The 23594-nt window shown below is 46.0% G+C and overlaps 1 protein-coding gene across 1 annotated transcript in view; it reads right to left on the bottom strand.

The window, feature by feature from the left end:
• The window catches only part of ERCC4 (ERCC excision repair 4, endonuclease catalytic subunit), a 184421-nt gene that overhangs the window by 108912 nt on the left and 51915 nt on the right, over positions 1 to 23594 (bottom strand). Inside the window, exon 13 of the mRNA XM_022552226.3 lies at positions 1 to 14685. This exon is cut by the window's left edge and continues 45832 nt beyond it. The gene's annotated coding sequence lies outside the window, so the exon portion shown is untranslated. The remainder of the gene's footprint in view (positions 14686 to 23594) is intronic.

The raw sequence follows: 23594 nt of genomic DNA on the forward strand, positions 1-23594 counted from the left end.
ATAAGGAAGACTTAATTAAAGGAGATAAGTAATGTTCTTCCCTGGTGGCACAGTGGTTAAGAATCCGCGGGCTAATGCGGGGGACATGGGTCCGAGCCCTGGTCCGGGAAGATCCCACATCCCGCGGAGCAACTAAGCCCGTGCATCACAACTACTGAGCCTGTGCTCTAGAGTCTGCAAGCCACAACTACTGAGCCTGCACACCACAGCTACTGAAGCCTGCATGCCTAGAGCCCGTGCTCTGTAACAAGAGAAGCCACTGCAATGAGAAGCCCGCGCACCGCAACAAAGAGTAGCTCCCACTCACCACAAGTAGAGAAAGTCCGCACGCAGCAACGAAGACCCAATGCAGCCAAAAATAAATTAATTAATTTTTAAAAAAAGGAGATAAGTGATATGTGACTTAACCTTTTCCTCTATCTCCCCTATAAAATCTTTAGTAAAAGCAGACGTTTCAAACTATAGTGACACATGAATAAATCTCACATACAATGTTGAGAGGAAAAAGCAAATCTCATGCTTCACAATAAAAACACTCAACAAACTAGAAATTGAAGGGAACTTCCTTAGCCAGATAAAGGGCATCTGTGGAAAAACTCAGAGCTAACATCATACTTAATGGTGAAAGGCTGAATCCTTCCCCCTAAGATCAAGAACAAGACAAGGATTCTTGCTCTTGCTACTTCTGTTCAACATTGTACTGGAAATTCTAGCCAGGATGATTATTCAGGGGGAAAAAAAAAAAAAAAAAAAAAAAAAGGGCTTCCCTGGTGGCGCAGTGGTTGAGAGTCCGCCTGCCGATGCAGGGGACACGGGTTCGTGCCCCGGTCTGGAAGGATCCCACATGCCACAGAGTGGCTGGGCCCGTGAGCCATGGCCGCTGGGCCTGCGCGTCCGGAGCCTGTGCTCCGCAGCGGGAGAGGCCACAACAGTGAGAGGCCCACGTACCGCCAAAAAAAAAAAAAAAAAAAAAAGGCATACAGATTGGAAAGGGAGAAGTAAAACTATCTTTATTTGCAGATGACATAATCTTGTGCATAGAAGATCCTAAGGAATCCATCCAAAAAAAACTATTAAAATTACTAAATGATTTAAGCAAGGTTGCAGGATAAAAGATCAATATACTAAAAGTAGTTATATTTCTTCTATATATTGACAATGAGAAAATTGAGAATGAAATTAAGAAAATAGTTTTATTTACAATAGCATAAAAAAGCATAAATACTTAGGAATAAATTTAACCAAAGAAGCATAAGACTTTTGAACTGAAAAACTACAAAATACTGTTGAAAGAAATTAAAGACCTAAACAAATGGAAAGACATCTCATGTTCTAGATTGCAAGATTTAATACTGTCAGGATGGCAATACTCCTCAAATTGACCTATAGATTCAATGCAATCCCTATCAACATACCAGCTAACTTCCTTGCAGAAACTGACAAGCTGATCCTTAAATGCATATGGGAATTCAAGGGACCGAGAATGGTAAAAACAATCTCAAAAAAAAGAACAAAGTTGGAAGACTCACACTTCCTGATTTAAAAACTTATTACAAAGCTACAGAAATAAAGACAGTGTAGAACTGGTATAAGAATAGACATAGAGACCAACAGAATAGAATTTTGAGTCCAGAAATAAACCCTCACGTTCATAGTCAATTGATTTTTTACAAGGGAGCCAAGACAATTCAAATGGTGGTGAGACAGCTGGATAGTCACATGCAATAGAATGAAGCTGGACCCTTAACTCACATCATAAACAAGGACTAATTCAAAATGGATCAAAGACCTAAATATAAGAGCTAAAACTACAAAACTCTTAGAAAAAACATAGGGCAAATCTTCATGACCTTGGAGTAGGCAATGGATTCTCAGATATAACAACCAAAGCACGTGCAACCAGAGAAAAAGTTGATAAATTGGACTTCGTCAAAATGAAAAATTTTGTGTTTCAAAGACAACAACAAGAAAGTGCAGACAAGCCACAGAATGGGAGAAAATTTTTGCAAATCATATATCTAATAAGGGACCTTGTATCTAGAGTATATAAAGAAGTACTACAACCTAATAATTAAAAGACGGCCCAATTACAAAATGAGCAAAAGATCTGAATAGACATTTCTCCAAAGAAGGTAAATAAATGGCCAATAAACACATGAGAAGATGCACAACATCATTAGCTACCAGGGAAACGCAAATCAAAAGTACGATGAGATACCACTTCACACCCACTAGGATGACTATAATAAAAAAAGGCAGACAAAAACCAGTTTTGGTGAGGACATAGAGAAATTGGAACCCTCACACATTGCTGGTGGGAACGCAAGGTGGTGCAGCCACTTTCTGAAAAGTTTCGCAGTTTCTCCAGAAGTTAGTCATAGGGTTACCACACGACTCAGCAATTCCACTCCTAGATGTATAGAAGAGAAATGAAAGCATGTCCACACAAAAATTTATACATGAATGTTTACAGCAACATTATTCATAATAGTCACCCAAATGGTGGAAACCACCCAAATGTCCATCCTCTGATAGATGAATAAATAAAATATAGTATATCCATATAATGGAATATTTGTCAACAATGAAGCACTGATGCATGCTACAATGTGGATGAACTTTGACATCATGAGGCTAAGGGAAAGAAGTCAGACACAAAAGGCCAGGGATTCCATTTACGGAATTCCATATGTGGAATGTCCAGAAAGGGCAAATCTATAGAGACAGAAAGGAGCTTAGTGGTTGCCAAGCTCTGAGGGGGGCGGGGAAGGGGGCGTAATGGTTAAGGGGGTGGCAGTGTTTTGTTGTGAGGTAATGAAAATGTTCTAACACTGACTGTGGTGATGGACACACAGCTTGTGAATATACTAAACATTTGTACACAGATACATTGAATTATACATCATAAATGAGTGAGTTGTATGGCATCGATAAAGCTGTTTACAAAAAGCAAGTTGCAGATGGATACATATAACATGGTATCATTTATTTCTAAAAATAGAAACGTGCTAACAACACTCTTTTTTAGGAACAACAACACTCTTTTTTAGGAACAAGTACAAATGCGGTGAAAACATAAAGATATGCATGTGGATGAGAAACACACAAATTCAGGATGGTAGTTACAAGCCAGGGAGGGGATGGTTAGTGGATGAGGGAGAATGCAGGGTGCTTCTACTATATTTGTAACATTGATTTCTTAAGCTTGGCGATTGGGTGTTCCTGATATTATTTCATATACATTTTTGTTTACTTAAATGCTTTGTAAACACTTTTCATAGACATTTGCTAACATTTTGGAAGTTGGCCATGTGTGTCTGATGCAGGTAGGTGGGAGGCTGGCCTCAGGAGCCCCAGACTGGGTGAGTACAGGGCCAGACCAAAGAGAGCTGGGCCTCTGTGTGTTCCCCACACCCAGGACACATATTTTGAATGGAATCAAACAGGGTACCACCTCTGGAGCATCCTGGCTGGCATTTCTGCGGCAAAGAACTGGAGCTTTGTGGCCAGTCAGCCCCTGGCTTGAATGTCCACTCTGCCGTCATTAGGGTCCTGACCTTGTGCAAATTACTTGACCTCTCTGAGCTTTACTTCCCCATCTGCCAAATGGGAAAAATACCACCTACTCCTCAAAACTGGTGCAGATTGAACACATAAGCCCGCACAAGGTGCCCAGATGCCCCGCCTGCTCTGGATGAGGCTCTTGTCTGGACCCCACTCCCCCCCGTCTGTTCCATCCTTCACCCCTTTTCAGGGTGTGTGATCGGCCGTCGGTCAAAACTCGCTGAGTGGAATTAACTTGGAGAGCCAGGCTTCCTTTCTCTCTTCCTCACTACTTTGAAAAGGCCTGTGAAGAGAGCTCCCCTCACTGCTCTTAAAAATGAAGAAATGTATAAATAAGCGCTGGCTGTGTCATTCTCCATGGGTCATTTTTGTATTCCCAGCTGTTGTTCATCAATTCCCAGAGGCTCACAGGGCAGGGCCAGCCCCCTGCGGCCAAGGGAAAGGATGATGGTGTGTGTGTGTGTGTGTGTGTGTGTGTGTGTGTGTGTGTGTGTATCTATCTGGAACCTTCCCCCATACAGCCAGGTGGGCTCTCTCGGCCCTTCTTGGAGGCTAGAAGTTTGGATGCCTTGGTCCAGGCCCTTGGCAGGTAAAATCCAAGTGCATCTCAGCCCTCCCTGCCAGGGCAGCCCAGAACCTGCGGGGAGAGCCAGGCCTCAGAAAGGGGGCCTGAGGGGCTTCCCTGGTGGTGCAGTGGTTGAGAGTCTGCCTGCCGATGCAGGGGACACGGATTCGTGCCCCGGTCCGGGAAGATCCCACATGCTGTGGAGCGGCTGGGCCCGTGAGCCATGGCCGCTGAGCCTGCGCGTCCGGAGCCTGTGCTCCACAACGGGAGAGGCCACAGCAGTGAGAGGCCCAAATACCGCAAAAAAAAAAAAAAAGAAAAAAAAAAAAGAAAGGGGGCCTGAGGCCAGGCGGGCAGAAGGGATCTGGGCCTGTGCTGGGAGCTGACCAGGTTGGCTGGTTGTGCTGGAGCAACCGTAGGAGCTGCTGGGGAATTGGTCCCATGGAGGTAATTCCAGCCACTGAACAGAACCTGGGAAGTGCATTCTCAGAGCTCTGGGCTCCAAGCTTTTGCCTCCAAATGTCTGTTCCAGTGCAGAGACCTGGCAGGGGGCCATTCCTTTGATTGTTCTGAGACTTGGCTGGTTGGTTTGGGGAGGGCTGTGGTCTCTGTGCTTGTGTTGGGCCTCAGGGCTACCCAAGGTCTGTGGCTGATAGGAAAGGAGAGCAGGGTGGCAGGGCCCCCGTGGGACCCAGTGGGTGGTGCACTGCCCAGTGTGGCCCCCAACAGCGCCCACGCATGTCAGAGCACAGGCCCTGTTTGCTCCACTTCCGGCTGAGCTGCAATTATCCCACTGTGACTCCCTGGGGTCACAACTTAGCCTGGAAAATGCTGCATCGCTGTAGCTCTCCCATGGCCCTTTGGGACCACATCTGTCCAGTGACTGACCCTTATTAACTGTGGTCTTCCTGGCCAACAGCGGGCCAGGATGGAATGGGATGGATGGTTTTAGGAACTAAGGAAAAAGTGATGGTTCATTCTCCCCACTCCCAGTCATTGCTCTGGGATCCAGCTGGGCCATTCGTCCCCCAGATGAGGGCCTTCCAGAAGTCAGGGTCCAGGGCTGCCACCAAGCCCTTTTCTTCTCCCAGGGGCTCCTGGGAGTTGCAGCTTACGACACACAGCCACCGGCCCTCCTCCTGTCCCTCCGCTCTGCTGCCAAAGCCATCCATCTATTGATACAACTCAAATGGGGCTGTGTCACAGGCCTGCCTTCAAAACGCTGCTTTGCTCCCTCTATGGACTGGAGGCCCCCAGATGTGTTTCTGCTTGGTCGGCATTGAGTTTTTTAAAAATTAAGCTTTGCATGAAAAGCTGGCTTTTCCAGCTTTTTTTTTGAGACACCGAGCCCTATTCCTGCATAACCACAGTTGGCTGGACTGAGCACGATGCCTCTCTAGGCCGGTGTTCCTTGGGGAACAGTCTCCACCACTCCCTATTGTCTTACAGCCAGTATCCTTCCTCATTACATGACCTGCCTGGTACCTGCACGCTCTTGAGTTTCCTCCTCTAGTCTCCAGGCAAAGGCTTGGAGGGGCACTAGATGACATGACCTCTGTCTGCTTTCCTGCTCAGCCCTCCATTTCCTCCCTCCCCTCAGCCCTACCCCCCAGCATAGTGGCCACACCAATCTCTCTGCTCACCAAACCAGCCAGGTACCAACACAGCTCTACATTCCACACAGTTTCCACTATCTGTACTCCTATATATCTTCATTTAGCAGATATATATTGAGCACCTATTATGTATGGTGGATCCGAGCCAGGTACTGGGGATAGAAAGATAATAAGGCCCAGTGTATTAGTCTGGGTTCTCCACTAAAAATTGGCAGTGGAGAGAACTAATAGGATAGATAGATAGATAGATACTTATTATAAGGAACTGGCTCATGCAATTATGGAGGCTGAGAAGTCCAAGATCGGCAGTCAGCAAGCTGGAGACACAGGAGAGCCAACGGCATAAGTTCAAGTCCAAGTTCAAAGGCAGAAGACCAACGTCCCAGCTCCAAGACAGTCAGGCAGAGCGAAAGAATCCTTTCTTACTAAACCCTTTTCTATTCAGGTCTTCACTGGATTGGATGAGTCGTCGTCCTCCCTGCCACACACACACACTCTGAGGAGGGCAATCTGCTTTATTCAGTCTCTTGATTCCAATGTTAATATCATCCAGAAACACGGGCACAGACACACCCAGGATGGTGTTTGACTGAATGACTGGGCACCCCATGGCCCAGTCAAGTTGACACATAAAATTAGCCATCACATCCAACCCCTGCTCTCCTGGAGCCTACAACTCAGCAGGGTATTCAGAGAGGCTGGAAAAGAATTCCAAAATAAGCAATAAGTGCAGGAGGAATTCTCACTTTTATTTCAAGCCTCCCCTCGAATAGTACCTCCTCCAAATCTTTTCTGATCTCCCCGTATAATCAGTGACTCTCTCTTAGATGCTCCTAGACACATCTCTCTCAGGAGAGATGACTGTCTCTCTCTCTCTTTTTACAACACATAAAATGTTCTAAGTCTACAAAAAGGTACAGAGATAATATAACAAAGTCCCATGGACTGACCAGCCATCCTTAAAAGACAAAGCATTGCTGATACAGCACTGCCTAGAGTGGCCAAGTTGTCCCCATCTGCCCAGATTTTTCTGGTTTTAGCACTGAAAGTTCTGCATCCTGGGACCCCTCAGTCCTGGGCAAACCAGGATGGGTCACCCTGGAGCAGCCCTCCTCTACCCTCACCTCCGCGTATACCCTTTCCTTGAAATCATAACCCCCGAAGCTTCCCATCAGAGGAAACCACTGATTTATTAAAATTGAGGGTTATTTCACTTTGTTATAAAGAAGAAACTAACACACCATTGTAAAGCAATTATACTCCAATTAAGATGTTAAAAAAAATTGAGGGTTACCATTTGTGTGCCTTTCTTTATACTTTAATCAATCCCTAAATGATATTGGAGTGCTGTTTTGCACACGCACGCGCGCGCGCACACACACACACACACACACACACACACACACACACACACACCAGACTGAGTCCAGAAAATTGGATGGCCCTTTCCTGATGGGTGGTGGCATTATGAGTATGGGAAGCAGTGGGTGAAACTTCCTGCAACTTTGAAGGCAAAAACTAGAAGAGCAATAAACTGCACAGCACAGAAAGCAGAAAGGGGAGAGGGAAGGTGGGGAGGGATGATGTGGGAGAGAGGGGACGAGAGCAGAAGCCGGAGGAGGGAGACAGGCTGTCAGAAAAGGATCAGAGAGTGAGGACCCAGGTGGAGAAGGTCTTCAAGAAAAGAGAAATGTGCAAGGGCTTTCTGGAGCAGTGGCTGCCAGCCTCCTCTTTGGATGCTCCTGTGACATCCTCAGGAAAACCTACAGCCCTTACCAACGTGTAGGGGTAAACAGGTGCTTTCAGGGAGCCCTGGGAAGAGGTACCAGAGCACCACTGCTGATGGGAGGATGAGGCTGCACATGGGGCAGCTGACAGACTCCTAGTGCTTCCCATGGTTTCCAGCTGCTTGTGCCTGCACCCCACTCAGCTCCGTGAGGGATCCTGACGCATGGTAAGTGTTTGATATTATTTGTGGAAGGAGGAAGGGAGGGAGGGAAGGGGGGAGGGAAAGAAGAGGAAGAAAGAAAGGAAGAAAGGAAGAAAGGAAGAAAGAAAGAAAGAAAGAAAGAAAGAAAGAAAGAAAGAAAGAAAGAAAGAAAGAAAGAAAGAAAGAAAGAAAAAGAAAGAAAGAAAGGGAAAGAAAGACAGAAAAAGAGAGAGCGAGGGAGGGAGGGAGGGAGGCAGGGAGGAAGGAAGATGGGAAGGGTCCAGCAGTGGTCTTTCCAGCCAGGCCATAAGAGCACGATCTGCAGAACAGGGAGGGAGGTCGCGTGGCATGGCACTGCTGTGGCCCTCGGAGCTGGGAGACACTCAGGGACTGTTCTCTGATTTCTAAGCCCGGCATGGAGGCAGGGAAGAGCTGGGGTGGGGGTGGAGGGTGGAGAGAGACAAAGGCACAGAGCAGAGGGAAGTGGAAAGGGGTGGAGGCGGGCTGCTTAGCAACCGCAGAAGATTTAGGGAAGTGGCAGGACCATTTCTCCCTGTCCTCTAAGGCAGGATTTTTTTTTAAAGAACTGCTCACACGCCCACACTGGCAGGTCTGTTGTGGCTGCTCTGAATTGGGCTTCTCTGGAAGTCAGGGCCATCGGAGGAAGGCTGGCGGCCACGTGTGCGGTGGGAAGAGCCACAGGAACTAGGGGAACATTCTCCAGCCCCTCAAGGGAAGGGAAGGAAGGCTCGCAGGAAGATGTGGGGACACAGCCGCACTCTCCTCGCAGCTTTTGTCCGGCTCCTCCAGCTGCCCCTCCTCCTAGGCTGCCAACATCAGGACACGAAGGGTCTGGGGACCTTTCTTTCCGTTTTCTTTTCCCCAGGACCCTGTGAGCAGCCCAGACACTGCTCCTTCCTCCCCACTGAGAATTCTCTGTTGCTTTTCTTTCTTAATTTGATTTTCTCTGGCTCAGAATTGAGATCAAAAGAAGAAATTCTTTCCAGCCTTTTAGGAATAATTCCCAGACTCTCCCACTGGAAATGCATACATAATAACCATAATTATTTAAAAAAAATTGTTCGTACTCTCGTATTCATTTCTTTTCCATCTCTGCTGCAGGCTTGGGGAGGAGGGGGGAGAGGGGAAGTTTCGAGAGTGCCTTTGGGGTTACAGATCAACCAGTATCAAATAGTGGGCAAGCTGTGAGGCATGGCCCACTCCCTGGCAGTGAGAATTTTCGATGTGCCAGCACTTCAAATCGTTAAACACCACAAAATCACCTGGTGGGAAGTTATTCCCTTTCTAATTTGTTTCAATTGTCTTAATTTCATCAAGTCTGGAGCTGGTGCTGGGTGGGTCCTTAACACCTCCCTGACACTCGCTAACCTTCCTTTTAACAGCAGACCTCAAGCTTGGAGCACAGGAGAGCAACTGGCTGCAATTTAATAACAGTGTTGCTTTGCATCGTGTTTATTTTGGGGCACCATCAAGGGACATTTGCTGGTTCCTTTTTAGAGGAAAGACAAATAAGTAGTAAATCACAATGGAGGTGGAACAAGGATTAATGATGGAGGCTTTTGGAAAGGCCCCCAGTTTGTCAGCCTCCCATCCAGGATGCTGGCTTTGCACCTGGCAGGCTGCAGGTCAGGCTCCGGGAAGGATCCTGTTTGAGTTCAGCTGGTCCAGTTGGTCAGCAGCTGGCACTGAGGGAGTCTCGGATGAGAGCTTTTAATTTTGGTTGGTGCCAGTCCGCCTGGCTTTGCAGCCCAGCTATAGTCCGTTCTGTTCCCTGGGATTACAGAAGTCCACACATCAATGCCCACTTTGGGATATCAGGCTGTAAAGTGTGGGCGGTTTCCAGACACCAGACACCAGATTCCCCTCTGGACACCACTGCTCTCTCCTCTCGGACCTGGGGTTTGAGTGGAGCAGACCCACTCCTGACTCTGGGGCAGGCACGCCATCCGGACCTGTCTCTCTCTGGGCAACTCATTCCTCTGACCACAGTGATGGATGGGTTCAGGGATGGGCAGTGAGATGCATGGAGATTTTTGCTGGGAATGCTGGGGCTGGTTCTTTCCTGCTGGCCTTGATCCTAAGAAGATGAGCTGGGAGCTCCTACAGCCATTTCTGCCACAACGAGGAGGGAGCCAGCAGGGAGGGAAGAGAGCTGAGAAACTGGGAGAGAGAGAAAATTGATCTTGATGGTACTGCTTCCATGCCTGGATCCAGCTGTGCCTGAAGTTAGCCTCTACCCTTGACAGCCTTTAGAGCTCCCTTCTGAGCCAACAAATTTCCCTTTCATGTAATCCAGTTAGGATCGGCGTTTCGGTCACTTGCAACCACAAGAGTCTTAACTGATGAAATGGCTCGTGCAAATCCTTGGCCACTGAAAGAAAAAGAACTCAAAGGGCATGTTCAGTAGATGTGGGTGAGTGGCATTGTCACTATGAAAAGCTGTCACTGTCCTAGGAAGCTACAAATTTCAGATCATTGTATAGATGATGCGGGTTGAGTACATTGCATGCAATGGCTTATTTAATCCTTGTAACAGTCGTAGCGTGTATGAATACTTTTATCACCATTTTATAGATGAGAAGATTGGGGCTCAGGGAGCCTCCTTGCACTTTAGTGGCAGATCAAGGCTTGTTCCTCAAATTGGGAGATCGGGACTGACACATACACACTACTATATATAAAATAGATAACTAATAAGGACCTACTGTATAGCACAGGGAACTCTATTCAGTACTCTGTAGTGACCTCTATGGGAATAGAATCTTAAAAAGAGTGGATATATGTACATGCATAACAGACTCACTTTGCTGTACAGCAGAAACACAACATTGTAAATCAACTATACTGCAAAAAAAAAAAAAAAAAACCTCTGTAGTCCCAGCCACCCCTCCACAGTAAACAGTAGTTTGCTCACTGGACTGTACAAAACTCTGAGACTCTGTGATTGGCAGGGAACCAAGGGGGCGGTGCTGTCAGGCAGCACGTGATGATGCTCATGTCACAGGTGATGTGAAGGCTCCCCCTCCTGTGGTACCCAGCCAACATGGCTGTAGGGGGAGGGCTGGGGCTGCAGAAAGGGAATCAAACTCTTTTTATCCCTGGCCACTGACGGACAGGCAGAAAAGGCCCTGGGTTTAGATCAGAACACATTTGTACTCATTAGCTGGGTGACTTTGAACACTTAATCTTTCCAAGCCCCGCTGGTTTTCTCATCTGGAAAATGGAGTCCTCCAGCCCCCAGCCTCGCTCATCCCACCCAGCTACTGGAGCATCAAATGAGGGCAAAGATGTGAAAGATTATTTGCAAAATAAAAAGTGGGGCTGCAGGAAGAAAGGAATAACTTGATTTCCCAGAGGTGGATGGGCAAGTGTGGACAAAGGTAAATCAACCACCTACATCTCCTCCTCCCCATACAGGGCCTGAGGGAGGCAAGCCTTGCGGTGACCTGAAAGGAACCTTTCTGTCCCCAAGGCAGGGAGAGATAAGAACTGTGAAGCAAGAGAAGCAAGCGCTGCTCCCTGCGCTTGGGGGTTTATTTTTACCCTGTTATCTCTATCCTGAAATGTCAAGCATGGAGCCACCTCACCCCCCAGCCCCTCACCCTCCCCAGCCATGAAACGAGGCAACACAGCCTGGAAACAGGCCCGTCTCCCCCTCTGTTCCTCTGCCTCTCCAAGAGAGTCACAGTGCTATGGCGACGGGAGGCATGGAAACCCTGAAATAGAGAAGTGGGAGGAGAGACCTTTTATTTGGGTTCTGGAACAGGCTCACTTCCTCCTAGAGGCCCGGGGTGCAGAGGAGGCCCTTGGCACTGTCAGGTACCTATTCTAAGATTTCCATCATATGGGCTCTTTACATTGCAAGATGCAGAAATCCTTATTTAAATTGGGTTATGTAATAAAGAACATTTAATTGGCTGAGGCCACTAAAAAGCCCAGCAATAGGTCAGGCTTCAGGCGAGGCTTGATCCAGGGGCTTGATGCCATCACAAGGACTCATTTCTCTCCTCTTGGCTCTGCCTTTTGTGGTGTTGGCTTCATGCTAAGGCAGCATGTTGTGTTCCCCCACAATCTCTAGCAGTTCCAGAATCTTCCTCCGTGGTCACAAATGGTTGCAGTGGTCCTAGACCTCACATCCATAGACTGGTGCTCCCAAGGAAGAGAGAGGAAAGTTCTTTTTGCCAGAAGGTCCCAAGAAACGTTTTCTTGTGTTTTGTTGGCTCTGACTGGGTTCTGTGCTCATCCCTGAGCCAATCACTTGGATGTAGGGGCAGGATGTGAAGAAGGCACTGATTAGACTGAGACAAACTAGATTGCCAAGAACAGGGAAGCAATGATTTCCCAAAGGAGATTTCAGGCACTGCCCCCAAAACGTGATGGAATGGAATGCTGAACAACAAGCAGGAGACTGTTTTGTGGTTTATCTACTTTGTACTTTCATGCTCTCCTACCCAGGGAAGCCTCCAAGATTAGGGGTGACTGTTCTTATCCAGAAACAGGCCAACATTAATTTCTTCTCTTTCCATCTATAGGTTTACATGGGGTTCTGAGTTCTAAGACTTCCAGGTCTGTCACTTTCAAAATTTCACCGAGGCAACAGAATCTCCCCCAGGCTGATAGGTAGGTGCAGGCTGAAATGCCATCAGTTTACGTGCCAAATGCTTCCTCTAAATTCAAAATAAAATTCACACTCTAAACCCCAGCTTACCCATCACTCACCTCTCTGAAACACATTTAGCCACATAAACTACTTATTATTCCTTAAACAAACCAATCACCCTTGTGCCACAGAGCTCTCCTATTTGTACTTTCTCTCCATCTAGAATGCTCTTCCCTTATATCTTTTCACAGTTGGCGCCATCTCATCACTCAGGTTCTGCTCAAATGTCACGATTCCTGAGAGGTCTTCTCTGCTCAGCCTAGCCTGTAAAACCATCTGAAATTCTCCTGTTCCTTGATGGTTTGAGTGGCTCTCTCCCTTCACTAGACTGTAAGCTCCACAAAGCCAGGGCTATGCTGGTCCTACTCATATGTGTACCTTCCTGGTTCTGTGCAGACACATTGTAGGCACTCGATAAATATTTTGGGATCAATGAATGAAAAATCTTTTCTGAATGGCCTTGGAAACTCTTACAGGGCAGGGCAAGTTCTTATATTTTTTCCTTGGCTTTAACTTGGTGCTTACAAAAACAATGGGCATAAAAGAGATGATACACAATACTATTTTTCAAATAAAGATTTGAAAGGATTTGCTGAAAGGATTTGCTCAAAGTTGCACCCAAATTAGTCCAGAAAGATACCTGGGAGCACTGACTGCTTCTTTGAGGAATTCCCTTTCCAAAGCAGTGCATGTGAACATTTGAAGGCATGAAAGTACAAAGGGGGAAATGGGGCCATCTTCCAATACAGATCTCTGAGTATGGTGGCATTACTACCATGCACAAGTAAAAGCATGAAAACAACATGTGGGGACTTCCCTGGTGGAGCAGTGGTAAAGAATCCACCTGCCAATGCAGGGGGCATGGGTTCGAGCCCTGGTCCGGGAAGATCCCACATGCCACAGAGCAACTAAGCCCGTGCACCACAACTACTGAGCCTGCTATCTAGAGCCCACGCGCCACAACTACTGAAGCCCGCACGCTCTAGGGCCTGCGTGCTGCAACCACTGAAGCCTGCGCGCCTAGAGCCCGTGCTCCACAACAAGAGAAGCCACCACAATGAGAAGCCCATGCACAGCAAAGAAGAGTAGCCCCCGCTCACTGCAACTAGAGAAAGCCCGCGCACAGCAACGAAGACCCAATGAAGCCAAAAATAAATGAAATTAAAACAAAACCAAACCACACGTGATGATGATACTCTTTATTCCTTGACCCAATGAGACAGAGTAAGACGAATGTCCCATAAGGAAAAGAAGATTTCATCCTGTCCATTGCAGGCCCATAAATCAATGTCAAAACCTCAGCAAGCTGATGACTCGGAAGGAACCCCCATGCTCTCCCTGGACGCAAACTCTCCCCAAGGAGGCCTGTAACAGTCCTCAGGACAGCCAGGTGACAGTGTGGAAGGCCCAGTGCAGGTAATGGAAACTCGAAAACACACCTCCTACACATAGACATCATTGTCTCATTACTTGGTAGACAACACACCATCTGGGGCAACACAAGGATTCTTAGTCATTGCTAATTCTCTGCTCTGCCAGGTCGATCCCTCTCTTAGGCTCTGAACTTTGCTCACAGCACCCTGAACTTTGCTCTATAGAACTGGCCAACATTTGTAATAATAATAAATAATACATCTATATTTAGGTGATAATTTGATTAGTATCCATCTTCCCCACTGGACTCCAAACTTCTTAAGTGCAGGGATAGATCTCTTTAGTTCATTGCTATACCTAGGCATTCTACCTGTTCTTAACATGTAGCCCGTGTATTTTCCCTATGTACTTTCTGAATGGAAGAATGGATAAATGAATGGAGCTCAGGGCCTGCTGGGAAGACACCTCACAGCCAGCCTGACTTAGCTGGAAGACAGTAAAGAGGCTGAAGTTTTTTCAACATCAATCAGACCTCGTCATCACACGATTGCCTTGTCTTCTTCATCAAGGCATCTCCCGTGCCTAGAAGAGTACCTGACACAGAGCAGTGGATCAACACATATTGGGAGAATTAATACATGAATGGACACTTCCCCGAGAAGCTTGGTTACCTTCTTAAGATAAAGTCCTGGAAAGGGAGAATGGGGGAAGCTACAATATGCAAATATCCTGAATTAGACCCCAAAGCACCATTTAGGTCATTCCCTTCAGACTCAGGGGGTCTGGTTCTAGGAGTCACTAAACCAGCAGGTCAGCATGGGGACAGATGGACTGTAAACCAAACTAGTTTTCTTGAGACAATGCTCCCTTGGACTGTGGGCACCATGTCCTGGGGTTACGTACTTACGTACTTAAAGCTTAAGTGAGTTATGGCTTCTGATTCTCATCACACACACTGAAAAACAAAAAAACAAAAAAACAAAGCCAGGAATGGTACTGTACCTTAGGAGATAGCCTGCCCCAGTCTCTGCTACCAGGCCGGGAGGGTACGGAAAGGGATCTTTCTTCTCCATTGCCACATCTTCCTTGCTGAGGGATCTGAGTCCAAATGGGTCTCTTTGTGTCTGAAGTTTAAGCAACCAGGGGCGCAGATATCTGGTTGGTGTCCCTCCTTTGAGGGTGAGAGAGGTCCAAGATCTGCTCTTCGATCACCAATCCAAAATCAAACATCAAAAACCTCCCCCAAACCATTATGAAAAACCACCACAAAACCAAATTTCTGAACATGCCTGGGTCTCCAGCCCACCCCAGCCCAGCAAACAAAAGTGGCTCACCTCTGAACTACAGAATCCCTTCCAGAACCACAAGGAAAGGGAAAGGGATTTACGGTTTGTCTCAGAGTTGTAGGCTCTGGCTTGCCCCCAGGATGAGTTCATTATTTATTCTTAGAGACGGGACTCGAATTAAACAAACAGTGCCTATAAATAGAGCAGGATACACTCAGCTCGGTGTCACTGGAAGGTCCTTTTCACAGGGACAGATGCACTAAATGGATGTTCTCAGGTTACCCTGCTGGTACTACGTGGGGAAGGGTTGCCCTCTTTGTAAGGGTGGTTTAGGAGGGGGAAAAAAAGCAGGTGAGTCAGACATTGGGATTCGGCCCATTTCTGTCTTCTTCATCTCTTTTTCTAAACGCTCATTCACATAATAACCGAGAGGGAGCCACAGAGGAAGGATGTCGCTCTATAAACACCCTGGCCGGGCACTTTGGCAGGTCCCCTCTGGGAATGGATCCTGGTTCAGGCTGTATTTGACAGAGTGTTCTGCTCTTTTAGATTAGATTGCAAACTCCCTAAGGGAAGCGACCGAATGCTCAGATTTCTTCTTGGTTTTCCCCATTCTGCCAAGTACAGGGATGACTAGGGTTTCAGAACTTGAGCCATGAATTAAAGGACCCTTTTTAAGCATGGCCAGCTTTACGGTGCGGAGTATGCGTTCCAGGACTGGTGAGGCTTTGCTCTGAATTGCATTGAGCTGTATGCTTGAAAGGTAATCACCTCTCCATGATAGACCCGTGGGGGTGGAAACATCTAGAATAACTGTGAATAAGCATCAAGCAATGTCAAATCACTATAGTAACAACAAGAGCAACCATGGATTCTGCATTTGGCAAGGTCATTTGAGACACTATTCTAATCATTTTGTAGGGTCTTCCCTGGTGGCACAGTGGTTAAGAATCCGCCTGCCAATGCAGGGGACACGGGTTCGAGACCTGGTCTGGGAAGATACCACATGCCTCAGAACAACTAAGCCCATGTGCCACAACTATTGAGCCTATGCTCTAGAGCCTGTGAGCCGCAACTACTGTGCCCGCGCTCCTAGAGCCTGTGCTGTGTAACAAGAGAAGCCACCGCAATGAGAAGCCCATGCACCGCAACGAGGAGTAGCCCCCGCTCGCCGCAACTAGAGAAAGCCCGTGCGCAGCAACGGAGACCCAATGCAACCAAAAATGAAAAACAAAAAACAATAACAAGCGCTTTGTAAAAGCTCATGTAAGCTTTCCAAAAACCCTACGAGGTAGAGACCATTATTATCTCTATTCTACAGATGAAGAAACGGAGGCACTAAGAGATTATGGCCCCTGCTCCAGGTCACACAGCTGGTAAACTGGGATTGGAAATCAGGCAGTTTAGCTCCAGAGCCTGGTCTCCTGCGGTAGAAATTGAGTACTTGGAGTAAAATCTGTGGGTTATACCGCCTGGTGCTAGACTAAGCCCATAACTCCCCATCAACATGGGACCCAGGACAGGCCAATGACAATGAATCTCAGGACTTCTGCTGGGAATGCTAGGATGAAGAGGTGCTGAATTTGCCTCTGGAGAGGAGGGCAGCCTCTGGCAGTCCCATGGCCATCCTGGTGCACTGGGGGAGCCTGGGTGAGAATGAAAACAGCACTGAGCAATAGCAGAGCTGAAGAACAGAGCCTGCAGACATCATCTGAACCCTGAGTCCAGCTGGACCTGATGCCGGAACCTACTCCTCAACTTTGCACTTTCATGAGCCAATACTTTCCCTTTGCCGGGTTGGCCTGTCAGAGTCGATTTTCTATCACTTGTCCCTCACTGAGAGACGCTGGCCCATAAGAAAACATCATTTGGGTAAACTAACCACCCAGTCCCATCCAGAAGTAAGAGCTAATCCTGCACTCCCTTTTCTCACCCTGTTGGTCTCTTCCAGAAACACATACCATCCTGCGATCATGCACGTGCTCAATGGCTCCATTCTCCGTTTACTGAAATCCCGAATACTGCTTCCCTGCTGAGGCTTCCTCTGTCGCATCTCTCAGAATTACCTACGGCCTCACTTGGTTGTCATGCTACGGAGCTTATACACTTATTTAGCACTTATGTTATTCTGCCTTGCAATACAGTTAGCTATTTACAAGTCATTCGTTAACATTTATTGAAAGCTTCCTACGTGTCATATCCTCAGCTCAGTGCTGGGGATTCAGGAGGAATAATATCAGCATATATCTGAAATCTTTCTCAGCCCGGGCACTGTGCTTAGCACTTCACATGCATCAATTATGCATCTCCTAAAAAACCCCCGCAAGGTAAGTACAAATAACATCTCCACTTTACATGTAACAGGATGGTTAATTAGGAAGTTACGGAGAGATACAGAGATCAAGTAGATAGGAAATTGCAAAGGGAGTTACCAGATGAAGATACAGATTTTCACAGCAAATACTTTAGAATTAGGTTCACAACTCCAACCTCTCCAATTTCACAGGTCCCTAATTCACAAAGAGGATAAAAAAGAATCGAAAGGTATTCAGAGAGGATTTTACGATGACTTTTTTGGGGGTCGAATACCATGTTGTCCTTCACTTCCCAACGAACACACACGCAGAAGGTGGGCATGTTTAACCCGTTCTTGCACCTCAAGTCTCGTGAGAGCAGCTTCTTCGAGATACTATGGAGAGTTTGCCAAGAGGTTCCTGTATCTGGGGAGATGGAGGCTATCCCCTGAGCAATCCAGAGGGTGAGAGACGTGGCTAAAAGCCAAGAAGAGGATGAATATTTCCTAGAGACTATCAATGGACCTCACAGGAGCGAGCTGACTGATGGATCATCTTAGATTTTGTCTCACAGGGTGGCTGAGAAGGGCAATGAGTCCTCATCAGAAGAGGCTGGAGATGAATCACCAGATTCTTGGGGGTGTGAAGGGGCTGGTGGTATGAGTTGCATTAACCCATGCTGGGGACTCTCTAATACCCATGAACATGACCCTTGGCCATGACCCTGTGTGGTACCTAAGCATACCCAGAGGATGCAACATCTTCTTTTGATTCTAATAGTCAAGTAAGTACAGGCATACCTCATTTTATTATACCTTGCAGATAATTGCATTTTTTACAAATTGAAGGTTTATGGCAACCCTATGTCGAGCAAGTCTATCAGCACCATTTTCCCAACATTTCCTCACTTTGTGTCTCGGTGTCACACCTTGGTACTTCTCGCAACAGCAAAAAGATTATGACTTGCTGAAGGCTCAGATGATGGTTAGCAATTTTTAGCAATAAAGTATTTTAAAATTATGTGTGTGTGTAAATTATGTATGTACATTTTTTTAGACATAGTGCTATTGCACACTTAATAGACTACAGTATAGTGTACACATAACTTTTATATGCACTGGGAAACCAAAAAAATTCATGTGACTCTCTTTAATGCAATATAGGCTTTATTGCCGTGGTCTGGAACCAAACCCACAATCTCTCTGAGGTCTGTCTGTACCTTCCTCCCCAACCCTTATTTGTCCTGAATTTTCTCTCTTCTACCCCCTTGTGTGTGTTTGTTGGGGGAAGATGGTGAGTGTCTATTTCCCTCTTCCCTGAAGGTCAGTAGCCCATTATGACGGGTGGATGGAGGAAGAGGAAAAACAGGTTTATCTTTAAATATAGTGTGGGGTATTATTAATAATTGGATGGGACATTCTAATTTTGGAAATGAGACTAATTTGTGACTTAGAAATCATAGGACTTAAAAAAAAACTACGAGTGAAAGGAAAGTTGTGGTTGCCCCCTGAAGCTTCCATCCAGTGCCAAGATAAGGACTTAACCCACTGAAACTGCAGAGAGATAAGAGGAGGCAAAGCTAAAGTTGGCTTCGTGATCTCATCCCCTAAGTTCTCCTAGACAGAAGGCCAGGCAGGTTAAGTGACCTACTCAGGGTCCCAGAGCCAGTGAAAAAGGCAGAAGCATGTTCTTAACCACACTGTTAAATTATTTCCACCCTCAAGGAAATTACTCTCTCTCCTGTTCCTAACTGGCCTATTCTTATCCTATTCTGTTATTCGTCATCTTCTTCTTGAATTCCCTTCCCCTTCCTCAACTTATCATAAATGGCCCTGGACCCGTGTTGACAGAGCAGGGCATGATCAGAGGTACGTAAGGCTATCCAAGGACGATTTCAATCAAGAATATGATTCAATAGGGACTTCCCTGGTGGCACAGTGGTTGAGAATCCGCCTGCCAATGCAGGGGACACGGGTTCAAGCCCTGGTCCGCGAAGATCCCACATGACGTGGAGCAAGTAAGCCCGTGAGCCACAACTACTGAGCCCTCGTGCCTACAGACCATGCTCCGCAACAAGAGAAGCAACCTCAATGAGAAGCCTGCGCACCGCAATAAAGAGTAGCCCCTGCTCGCCGCAACTAGAGAAAAGCCCAGGTGCAGCAACAAAGACCCAATGCAGCCAAAAATAAAATAAATAAATTTAAAAAAAAGAATATAACTCAATAAACATCAAGGACCTACTATATAGCACAGGGAACTATATTCAGTATCTTGTAATAAGCTATAATGGAAAAGAATCTGAAAAAGAATATATCTATATCTATAGCTATATGTTTATATATCTGAATCACTTTGCTGTACAACTGAAACTAACACAGTATTGTAAATCAACCGTAGTTCAACTAAAATTTTTTTCTAAAAAGAATATGATTCAAAGCAAATCCCTGAGCACCGAATCTGGAAAGTTTCCTGTTTCCATCTACCAAATGCTTTGATGATGAGTACGATGATATTGGTATTATTAGCGTGACCACGGAAACTCACTAAGTTCCAGGCACCAGGGTGAGTGCTTTTTACATGCTTTCTGATTAAATCCTAGCAACCCCAGGCAATGGATCCACCTGTGTGTTAGCCCCACTTACACAGGAGGGCACTGAGGCTTGGAGGAGCACCTCACACAAGGATGCATAGGCAGCTAACAGAGCCAGATTTCAAACCAGGCCTGATAATGGAGCTGCACTTCTAGCCAGGGTCCCTGGAACCTCACAGCCACCCTCCCCTCATGGCTGGGAGTTACCTGCAGGGAGTTTCCTGCTGCTATGCCCTATTCACTAAAATGGACCCTCTCACACTGTTTTTGTTGGTTTCCAATTAAAAAGTTTATTTGATCAGACCCAGTCACACAAGGCTGTCAGGTCTTGAATTTTTTGAGAGCAAAAACATGGGGCGTGCTTGGGGAATGGGCAGAGGGATATGATTTGTAGTTGTGAAGGTGGTGACAGGACTGAGGGTCTTCTCTACTATTCAGGACATGGGTACCTGGAACGTGGTCTAAGGCAGAAGCCAACATCCAGTAGAACTTGGTGACCACAATCTGGATCTCTCTAGACCTGTGATCTATCCCACTATGGGATCAAGCAAAACCAGTGCTGAAGTTTTTCACCTACTCCCACAGTGGGGATGTCTCCAAAAACTATTTATCGACACTATTTAGATGACAACTTTAGTGCAGTAGTTGAGAACACAGCCTTGGGAGTCAGATTGCCTTGGTTCAATTCCTTAGCTATGCACCCTCCATCAAAGCACTTAGCTTCTGAACTTTGGTTTCCTAACCTGTAAAATGGTGATGTAATATCTTCTTCTTGGTATTTATGAAAGTCATTAGTCTATTCACAAATATTCCAACTCCCCTTCTCCTCTAGGTACGTGATAAAGTTATTATTATATTTTTCATCCCCATTGAAGTTAATCATGACTGTGTAATTTGCTGGCCAGCAAAATAAGAATGAAAGTGATTTCTCACTACTGGAGGAAGCTTTAAGAACTGACGTCCAGTTTGATTTTTAACTTCAGGTGTTTCCAGTAGCCCCCACCCTGAGGGTCTCTGATGAGCCCTGCCCCTCCTCCCAGTTCTAATCACCCCTGGATGTGTAGCAGGAGGGAGAAATATATCTTTGTTGTCTTAAGCCAATGAAGTTTAAAGATTGTTTCTTACCACAGAATAACCTAGCCTATACTGACTATTACAGGGTTGGTGGGAGGATTAGATATAAAAAAAATGAAGTTTCACTAAGATACCTCTGTACACCCACAAGAACGGCTATAAACTAAAAGAGAGACAATAGCAAGTGTTAGCAATGATGTGGAGGAACTAGAATCCTCATATGTTGTTGGTAGGAATGTAAAATGGTGCAGCCACTTTGGAAAACAGTTTGCCACTTCCTTAAAAATTTAATCATAAGCTTACTGTACAACTCAACAACTGAACTCTTAAGTATCTTCCCCAAAGAAATGAAAATATATCTCCACACAAAGACTTGTATTTGAATGTTCACAGCAGCATCATTTTATACCACAATAACTAAGAAGTTGGAACAATCCAAATGTCCATTATACACAAATGTGGTATATCCATACGATGGAATACTACTCAGCAATAAAAAGGGAACAAAATACAGATGGTCCCCGACATGACGTTCGACTTGTGATTTTTCGATTTTACAGTGGTGCAAAACTGATATGTATTCTGTAGAAACCATACTTTGAATTTTGACCTTTTCCTGGGCTAGTGTGATATGTAACATGATTCTCTTTCATGATGCTGGGCAGTGGCAGTGACCACAACTCCTGGTCAACCATGCGATCGTGGGGGTGAACAACAAATACACTTACAACTGTTCTGGACCCAGACAACCGTTCTGTTTTTCACTTTCAGTACAGTGTTCACTAAATTACATGAGATATTCAACACTTTACTATAAAATAGGCTTGGTGTTAGATTATTTTGCCCAGTTGTTGGCGAATACATGTTCTGAGCATGTTTAAGCTAGGCCAGGCATGATGGGTGGCAGGTTAGGTGTATTAAATGAACTTTCCGCTTATGAGATTTTCAATTTATGATGGGTTTATTGGGATGTAACCCCACTGTAAAGTCAAGGAAGATCTGTACTGATATATGCTACCACACAGACAAACGTCAAAAACATTGCACTGAGTGAAAGAAGCCAAAAGCCAAAGACTACATATTGCATGATTCAATTTCTATAAAGTGTACAGAAAAGAGAAGTTTGTAGAGAGGCAGAAAGTTCAGTGGTTGCCTGGGGCTGAGAGTGGGAGTGGGAATTAACTGTACACAGGTTTGAGGGAGTGTTGGGAAGGGACGGGATAGTCTAAAACTGGATTGTGATAATGACTGCACAGCTCTATGTATTTTCTGAAAATCACTGAATTGTATGCTTACAATGGGTCAATCTTATGGTATGTAAATTCTATCTCACTAAAGCCATTAAGAAAAAACTGAGCACAACATCTGGCACACAGGGAAAGCTCAGGAAATGTTTGTTATTATTCATCATTTTAGGGATGAAATGCTAGGACTGAGCCTCTACAATGAATTAATTAGGAGTAAAGATTTGCACTTAGTGAAGAAGGGAGGTCTGGCGATTGGGGCTTGTCAGGGAACCCCATTCTTATACCCCCCAATTTTGTATGTCCTCTATGCTGACCACCACCTCTAACAGGTCAATGGATACTTACACTGTCCTGCACCAAGTTCCACTTGGAGACCAGGGGTCAGGGTCAGGTATCCTAGCCCCAGACTATTGCTGTCCTCTGCTGACATTCCAGGATGCCTTGAAACTGAGCCTTTTCAAGATGCTACAAGCAGACTTAACCTGGTCTGGCTGAAAAGTGTTTCACTCTCCATTGCACCCTATCCTCAAACCTGTATTGTCAACAACAATTCCCTGGTGGTGCAGTGGTTAAGACTCTGCATTCCCAATGCAGGGGGCCCAGGTTCAATCCCTGGTCAGGGAACTAGATCCCACATGCATGCTGCAACTAAGAGTTCTCATGCCACAACTAAAGAGCCAGAAAGCCACAACCGAAGGAGCTGGTGAGTCACAACTAAGGAGCATGCCTGCTGCAACTAAGACCTGGTACAACGAAAAAAAAAAAAGTTGGAGTGGGGGAAGGGCAGGAAACCGGCCTGGTACACGCGGTTGTCTGTCAAGTGCAGCTGTAGCATTTGCAGACCAGCTGATGAAACTCCAAACAATTATGACTTAGGCCTTAGGGCTCCCCAGATAAGACAAAACTGATTCAGAGAGGCCTTGAATCCTAGTGGGTTAAAGTTTGAAGGGTCACAGTTACAGTATCACTGATGGAAAGATGGAGTCCAGCTCTTCACTAGTCTGTTCAGGCTGCTATAACAGAATATCACAGACCGGGTGGCTGATAAGTAACAAAAATGTACTGCTCACAATTCTGGAGGCTGGGAAGTCCAAGATCAAAGTGCTGGCAGATTTCGTGTCTGTGAGGACCCACTTCCTAGTTCATAGATTGTCATCTTATCCCTGTAACCTCACATGGTGGAAAGGGTGGGGAGCTCTCTGGGGCCTCTTTTACAAGGGCACTAATCCCATTCATGAGGGCTCCACCCTCATGACTAATCACCTCCCCAAGGCCCTGCCTTCTAATACCCTCACAGTTGGGGTTAGGTTTCAAGCTATGACTTTTTTTTAAACTTATTTATTTAATTTATTTATTTTTGGTTGCATTGGGTC

The sequence above is a fragment of the Delphinapterus leucas genome, chromosome 15 (assembly GCF_059928025.1).
Source record: "Delphinapterus leucas isolate spDelLeu-1000000601 "Yukka" chromosome 15, BTC_Dleu_Yukka2, whole genome shotgun sequence".
In the NCBI taxonomy this organism is placed as follows: domain Eukaryota; kingdom Metazoa; phylum Chordata; class Mammalia; order Artiodactyla; family Monodontidae; genus Delphinapterus; species Delphinapterus leucas.